Below are 6807 nucleotides of genomic sequence, written 5' to 3'. Positions count from 1 at the left end.
CTCCCCTCCCCCACGGGCGGGGCGACTGCCTCCCTGCTCCCCGCTCCCCGCGAACCTGGACTAAGAGCCGCGAACGAGTCGGAGTGGAGGCCGCTGGGCTCCCCACCGGCAGGGTCCTCCCCGGAAAGCTCACTCCCTCGCCGGTCGACCGACTTGTCCTGAGCACTGTGTCTTCTAGTGATCATCTTAACTGGTGAGAGGAGAAAGCATTATTTGCCCACTGATTAGATAATCCCCTGTCCCACAGAAACCCATGGGGTCGAATGATGTCTTGTTAATATCTCCATCAGCGCGCTCTGGGGAACGACTGCGTCCCCTGCCCGTCTCGCCGCCGCATCCCTCCCCGACTCCGCTCCACCTGTGCCCTCGGAGCCTCCGCCGCACCGCGCGGCCAGTCAGCGCCCTTCCCACGCGGCCCCCGCCCCTCACCTGGGAGCAAACGCTCGGTTTCTCTCCCGCGGACCCGGCAGCGTCGGCGGCCTCGCCGTCCCCGCCCTCCAACAAACGTCAAACCTGGGGAGCCGGAGAGCCGCGAGCTCGTCCCCTCACCACCAGCCCTTCCCCGGCGCCAGGCGCTGCGGCGAGCGACTAGGAACACGGACGTCCCGCCCCCTTTGCCGCCGCCCCCTCTTATTGTTTTACCCCTGCCGACAGGGCTGGGGAACCCCCCAGCACGGCCTCAGCCAATCACGCATCTCCTTCGCGAGCTGGACCCAACCTTCGCTCGTCCCTCTGCGGAGCACGCGCAGACCATCGCCGCGCTCACGTACTCCCGCGCCCGGAAAGCCGGGGAACCGGAACCGGCCTGAAGCCGGTACGAGTCCGCTGATTTGACGTCACAAGGAGGCTGCCTTTCTTCTGGCTGGAGACTCTGGTCCCGCCGTCCTTCGAGATCGCGCCAGAACAGGGGCCGGTTCGCCTGCAGAGCTGCATCTTCTGCGCTGTTTTTGGAGACCGATATTTCTGCTCCCCTTTGATTACTAATGTTAAGAGGGAGGGAATTGAGTAATTTTCTTCTCGAGGTAGGTGTTTGCAGGGTGTTTGCCGCCCTAGATGAGCATAAAATGCAGCCAGTGGTTTCAGGTGCTTGCACCCTAAACTCACCTATATTGTTTATGAACCCATCCTAGGAAGTGGAGGTTTTAAGCTCCACCGAGATCAAATTCACCCTAACAACTCAAAGCAATATATAAATACATATCTGGGGCCTCCTAGGTGTGGGGCCCTAGGATGTAGGGAGGGAAAAATGACACAGAGGGAGAAAGGATCTATTTCTTTGTGTGCCCGTTTTGTTTTTAAGTGTTGCTAAATACATACTAAGAATTTTACATACTAAGGAAGCTAAAAGGCTAAAATCCTAGGAGATATCAGGATTACAGTCCTGTCCTAGATCTTGACACAGACTTGGTCCCTGGGCATAGCTGGGAAAACACTAGATACTGACTCTCCTGACCTTGACTCATGGAAAAAGCCAAATCTCCTTACAGTCAAGGAAGCCACTTTGCACCTTAGTTCTGCAATGTTTCTCAAAGAGTGTCAAGACAGCAGAGGCATTTTGGGAGGAAGGGCTGAAATGAAATGAAAGGGCAATTAGGAAAGGAAAGAGAACACATTTATTAATTAAATGTCCATGTACCAAACACAATGTGGGCATATACATTGCATCAGTTTTCTTCACAATCCTCTAAGAACAATTTTACTATTTTTCTACATGTGAAAATTGAGGTTTGCAGAAGCAATGCCAACATTTGAACTTCCAAAATCGACATAGTTTTACCTATAGTAGGCTGCTTAGTCATTTTGTTACATGCAAAATATACAGGCAGACCATCACTTTTATGAAATAAAGTTGGACATATTTTTCCTTAAAGCATTATAATATGCAGGTTGCTCTTCAAGTCTAATACTTCTGTACCAGGCATTCTTCTAATTACATAATTGGTTAAGCCTCACAGTAAGCCTATAAAGTAGTTAACTATGTCATGCCTATTTCACAGATGAGGAAACTGAGGCTTAAAGAGGTCAAGTCACACAGCTACTATTTGGTGGATCTGGGATTGAAACACAAGCAGTCTGCGTTCACATTCCATGCCCTTAACCACAAGCCACAGAATACTTCCACTGTATTTACTGCCACGACTTATCTCTACTGCTGACTGACCTTTGGTAGTTTCCAGTTTGGGACTTTTATGTGCCACGCTGTTATTCTTCACCATGTATCCTGGCGCACAGGTAAAAAGTTTCTCTATAGCAGCAGTTCTCAGAATTACCGTGCATCAGAGTCACCTAGAGAACTTGTTAAAATACATACTGCTGGGCCCCACTCTTAGGGTTTCTAACTCAGCAAATCTGTGTTAAGGCCTGAGGACCTGCATTTCTAACAAGTTCCCAGGTGCTGTTGCTGCTCTGTTCAAACAGCAGTTAAACCACACTTTAAAATATAGATAGATAGATAGATAGATAGATAGATAGATAGATAGATAGATAGATTTTATTGATATTTTACAGAGAGGAAGGGAGAGGGATAGAGATAGAAACATCGTCTCATGCACGCCCCACACTGGGGATCGAGCCTGCAACCCAGGCATATATCCTGACCTGGAATCGAACCATGAACACTTGCGTCGCTCAACAATTAAGCCACACCAGCCGACTAAGCTACACTTTAAAAAAAACACTAATCTACAGCATAGGTTGGCAAACTTATACTGTAAAGGACCAGATAGTAACTATTTTTGTATTGAGGGCCACAAATGGTCTGTCACACATCTATCCTCCCTTTTTTTATTCCTTTGAAAATGTAAGAAATACCATCAGTAGATGAATGGATTAGAAAACTGTGGTACATCTACACGATGGAATACTATGCTGCTATAAAAAAGAAGGCATTCTTACCATTTGCAACAGCATTGACGGAACTGGAGAGCATTATACTAAGCAAAATAAGCCAGTAAGAGAAAGATAAATACCACATGATCTCACTCTAATACTTTAAGCAGTAAAACAATTTTAAAAAAGAAAAAAATGTAAGAAATATTCTTAACTTAGCACTAGGACTATAAAAAAAGACCCCAAGCAACCCCTGCTCTAGAGTATAAGACTTACTGAGGGAGTATAAGACTTCTGAGGGAAAAAGACTCAGCGATCTTAAGGTTTAGTAAAAAAAAAAAAAAAAAAAAAAAAAAAAAACGAACAGGAAAAAAAAACCCACACCCCAAACCCTAAACTGTTTTTCCTAAGTGGTGATGTTTTACTTCCTAAATGTCTCTCAAGTCTTTGCCCTCTGAATGCCTCTCCACACCTATAGCATCTGTGCAGATTCAGGCCTTTTTCTTCTTTCCAGAATGATTACAGTGGCCTCCTAACTAATTTCCCTGCCCTTCAAATATAACCTCCATGTAATAGCCTCTCCCATGATAATAAGGCAGGAAGACCAGTGTGAATTGTATTCATTCAGTGGCTCAAGCCAAAACCTTTAAGTCATCCTTGACTGTTTTCCTCACACCACACACATAGCCAATCATCAGTAAATTTCTGTTCCCTCTCCCAACATTTATTCTAGATTAAACATTTGTCATACTGTTACTACTATTATTGAGTCTAGGTCACCATCACTTACTGCAACAGCCTAGAAGGTCATGATACTTCGACTGTCATTCTACTATAATCTGTTCTCACAGTAACAGATCCTTTACATTACAATTATAAATCAGACGGCATTCTCAAAACCTTCTAAAGCAGCAGTTCTCAAACTGTGGGTTGCAACCTCTTTGGGGGTTGAACGACCCTTTCACAGGGGTCGCCTAAGACCATCAGAAAACACATATATAATTACATATTGTTTTTTGTGATTAATCACTATGCTTTAATTATGTTCAATTTGTAACAATGAAAATACATCCTGCATATCAGATATTTACATTATGATTCATAACAGTAGCAAAATCACAGTTATGAAGTAGCAATGAAAATAATTTTATGGTTAGGGGTCACAACATGAGGAACTGTATTAAAGGGTCGCGGCATTAGGAAGGTTGAGAACCACTCGTCTAAAGCCAACACAATAAAAAAAAATCCCAAGTCCTTACCATGGCCTAACAAGGTCTACCTGATCTACCCTACCTATTACTTCTACCTCTTTTCTTGCCACTTTTTTTATTATATACCCCAGCTCATCCTTTGACACTCAATCACATTCCCAACCCCGAAGTGGGCCTTGAATGTGAATTTTTATCAAAAGTCTGTGAAAAGTCAGTGTAAATTGCATCTACTGATTTACCCAAGTACTTACACTGAAACATCTCAATCATGCTAACGGTGAGTTATATGTGATTTTTCCTTGCACAAGCCACACTTCTTAGAATTTCAATTAACCTAATACTGGTTAAATAGTCAAGTGGATTGCCTGAATTGTATTTTGTAATTATTTTGTATTCTCTATATATTATATAATTCTTTCTAGAGTGTCTTTTATAAATAGAAGTAAAACGGTTATCTACGGGTTGTCCGGCAAAATGTCCACTTAATAATGGCATATAGAATACTTTAAAACTGCTGGACTCATTCATTCAGTAGCCACCACTGAGTGCCAATATATCAAGCAGGCTCAGGATGAGTGGCAAAAAAGTGTTCAGACTGTTCACTGCTTTGCTCTGAAGTAACAACTTACATTTGCCTAGTCTTTTATAGTTTCAAAACACTTGAAACATATTATCTCATTTCATTTTCACAAGCAATTCACAAAGTAAGCAAGTTACACTTGGCTAAAAGAGGCCAATTTAGAAAGAAACCCCAGAGTGGCCCCTGATTTGTGCCATTATACCATATACCACTACTAAACGACGAACCTTCTTAGCCTTGAAGCAAGTCTTTCTGATAGAAAACTCAGGGCTCTGTTGTAGCAGGCTCTTTTACAAAGCTTTTTGATGCAATGAGAAACCTACACCTATGAGTAGGATGAATCCATTCCTTTTAGAGCAGGAGAGTAGAAAGGCTATTCTGGCCTCAAGAAAGAATCAAATGTTAATTTCTCCTGAAATCTTTCCATGCATTACCTTTGTGCTACTGCAGTGGTTCTCAACCTTCTGGCCCTTTAAATACAGTTCCTCATGTTGTGACCCAACCATAAAATTATTTTTGTTGCTACTTCAAAACTGTAATGTTGCTATGAATGTTGTTATGAATCGTAATGTAAATATCTGATATGCAGGATGGTCTTAGGCGACCCCTGTGAAAGGGTCGTTCGACTGCCAAAAGGGTCGCAACCCACGGGTTTAGAACCACTGTGCTATTGGGACAGTTAGGGTCTAAGGAGAGGTTCCTTCTCTCCATTTGATGGTTGTATGTGAAATATGTCACATTCAGAAAGATACATAAAACTCTTGCACAGCTCACCCATTTGTTGTCCAGTATAAAATGTAACAATATGCACAGGGATGAAAAGTACAGCATAGGGAATACAGTCAATAATCTTATATGATAAAAAGCCTAAAATGCTAAGTGTCCAGTCGTCCGGCTAGCCGTTCAACCAATCAAAGCATAATATGCTAATGATATGCAAAGGCTGCTCAACCGCTCACTATGACATGCACTGACCACCAGGGGGCAGACAGTTTCTGGTCAACCAGTTGCTATGATGTGCACTGACCATCAGGGGGCAGATGCTCCAACTGGCAGGTTAGCTTGCTGCTGAGGTCCGGCTATGCCCTGGAGCCCTCCCACTGTCCTTCCCCGGCTGGCCAACCTCCTACATCCCTCCTGGTACCCTATCAGGTGCCAGTGGGATCTCTTGGCCTGTCCTGTGCCCTCTCGCAATCCAGGAACCTTCGGGGGATGTTGGAGAGCTGGTTTCGGCCCGATCCCACAGGCCAGGCCAAGGGACCCCACTGGTGCATGAATTCGTGCACCCGGCCTCTAGTACTCTAATAACTGTGTATAATGTCAGGTGGGTACTAGAGTTATCAGGGGAATCGCTTTGTAAGTTATATAAATGTCTAACCACTATTCCGTATACCTGAAACTAAAATAATATTGAATGTCAACTGTAATTGAAAAAAATTTAAAAAGGTGTTTAATGGAACAATATGAGTGACTATATATAGGTGGCAGATTTTAGCTATGTAACTTGTTTTGATCATGTCTATTAAAGTCTTCAAGTAGAGGAGATTCTAAATGCTACCAGACAGAGCTTAAGAAAATAAAGATTGTAGACATTAAGGGGGTCACTTCTTCAGAATTTAGAAACAAAAACCTCATAAAATATCAACACCCAAATAATTAGGTTATAGGTTTACAAAAGTAACCCACCTTGAATGATTGTTTGTAAATTCTAATAGATTATATCCAATGCTCACAAAACTATGATGGGCTCTAAAATCCCCTCAGGCCAAGTGATCTAAGACATAGAGTACTCCTGGAAAGTGTAAGAACTAAAGGTAATGTAAATAAAAGAGGATTAATCTGCCCTGAGTTGTCTGGAGTCCAAAAAAATGATGACTTTGGAAAGAGGCAAAACTTTACCATGTTTATTTGGCACTGTCCAGGGTAGACTAAATTTGGCAGACACCAATATTCTAGCCATTACTGGGCTACAGAGTGTGTTGACTTCTTCAAGCCTTACAGTCTGGATATGAGATGCCGCGAGGTTACCCAATTGGCTCCTCTTTGATTTAATGCTCACCAAGCCCTTTGACCCAGAGGAGGGGGCCCTGGTCAGCAGATACTCTGTATATTGGAAAGGCATGTCTCCCTCTGTGAAATGGCATCTGGTGGGTCGCTAATCAGTCTCAGAGGAATTAGGTTAGTATC

The 6807-nt window shown here is 43.4% G+C and overlaps 1 protein-coding gene across 3 annotated transcripts in view; it reads right to left on the bottom strand.

Annotated features, from left to right (window-relative positions):
- The window catches only part of G3BP2 (GTPase activating protein (SH3 domain) binding protein 2), a 77377-nt gene that overhangs the window by 32530 nt on the left and 38040 nt on the right, over positions 1-6807 (bottom strand). The window contains exon 1 of one of the 3 annotated variants that reach the window (XM_006754565.2): positions 430-649. The exons of the other annotated variants lie outside the window; for them this stretch is intronic. The gene's annotated coding sequence lies outside the window, so the exon portion shown is untranslated. Of the gene's footprint in view, positions 1-429; positions 650-6807 lie in introns of those variants that run through there. 3 annotated transcript variants of the gene reach the window in all.

Source organism: Myotis davidii, unplaced genomic scaffold, assembly GCF_000327345.1.
Source record: "Myotis davidii unplaced genomic scaffold, ASM32734v1 scaffold892, whole genome shotgun sequence".
Taxonomy (NCBI): domain Eukaryota; kingdom Metazoa; phylum Chordata; class Mammalia; order Chiroptera; family Vespertilionidae; genus Myotis; species Myotis davidii.
Note: the sequence above shows the minus strand (reverse complement) of the source record. Positions and strands in the feature narration are given on the sequence as shown.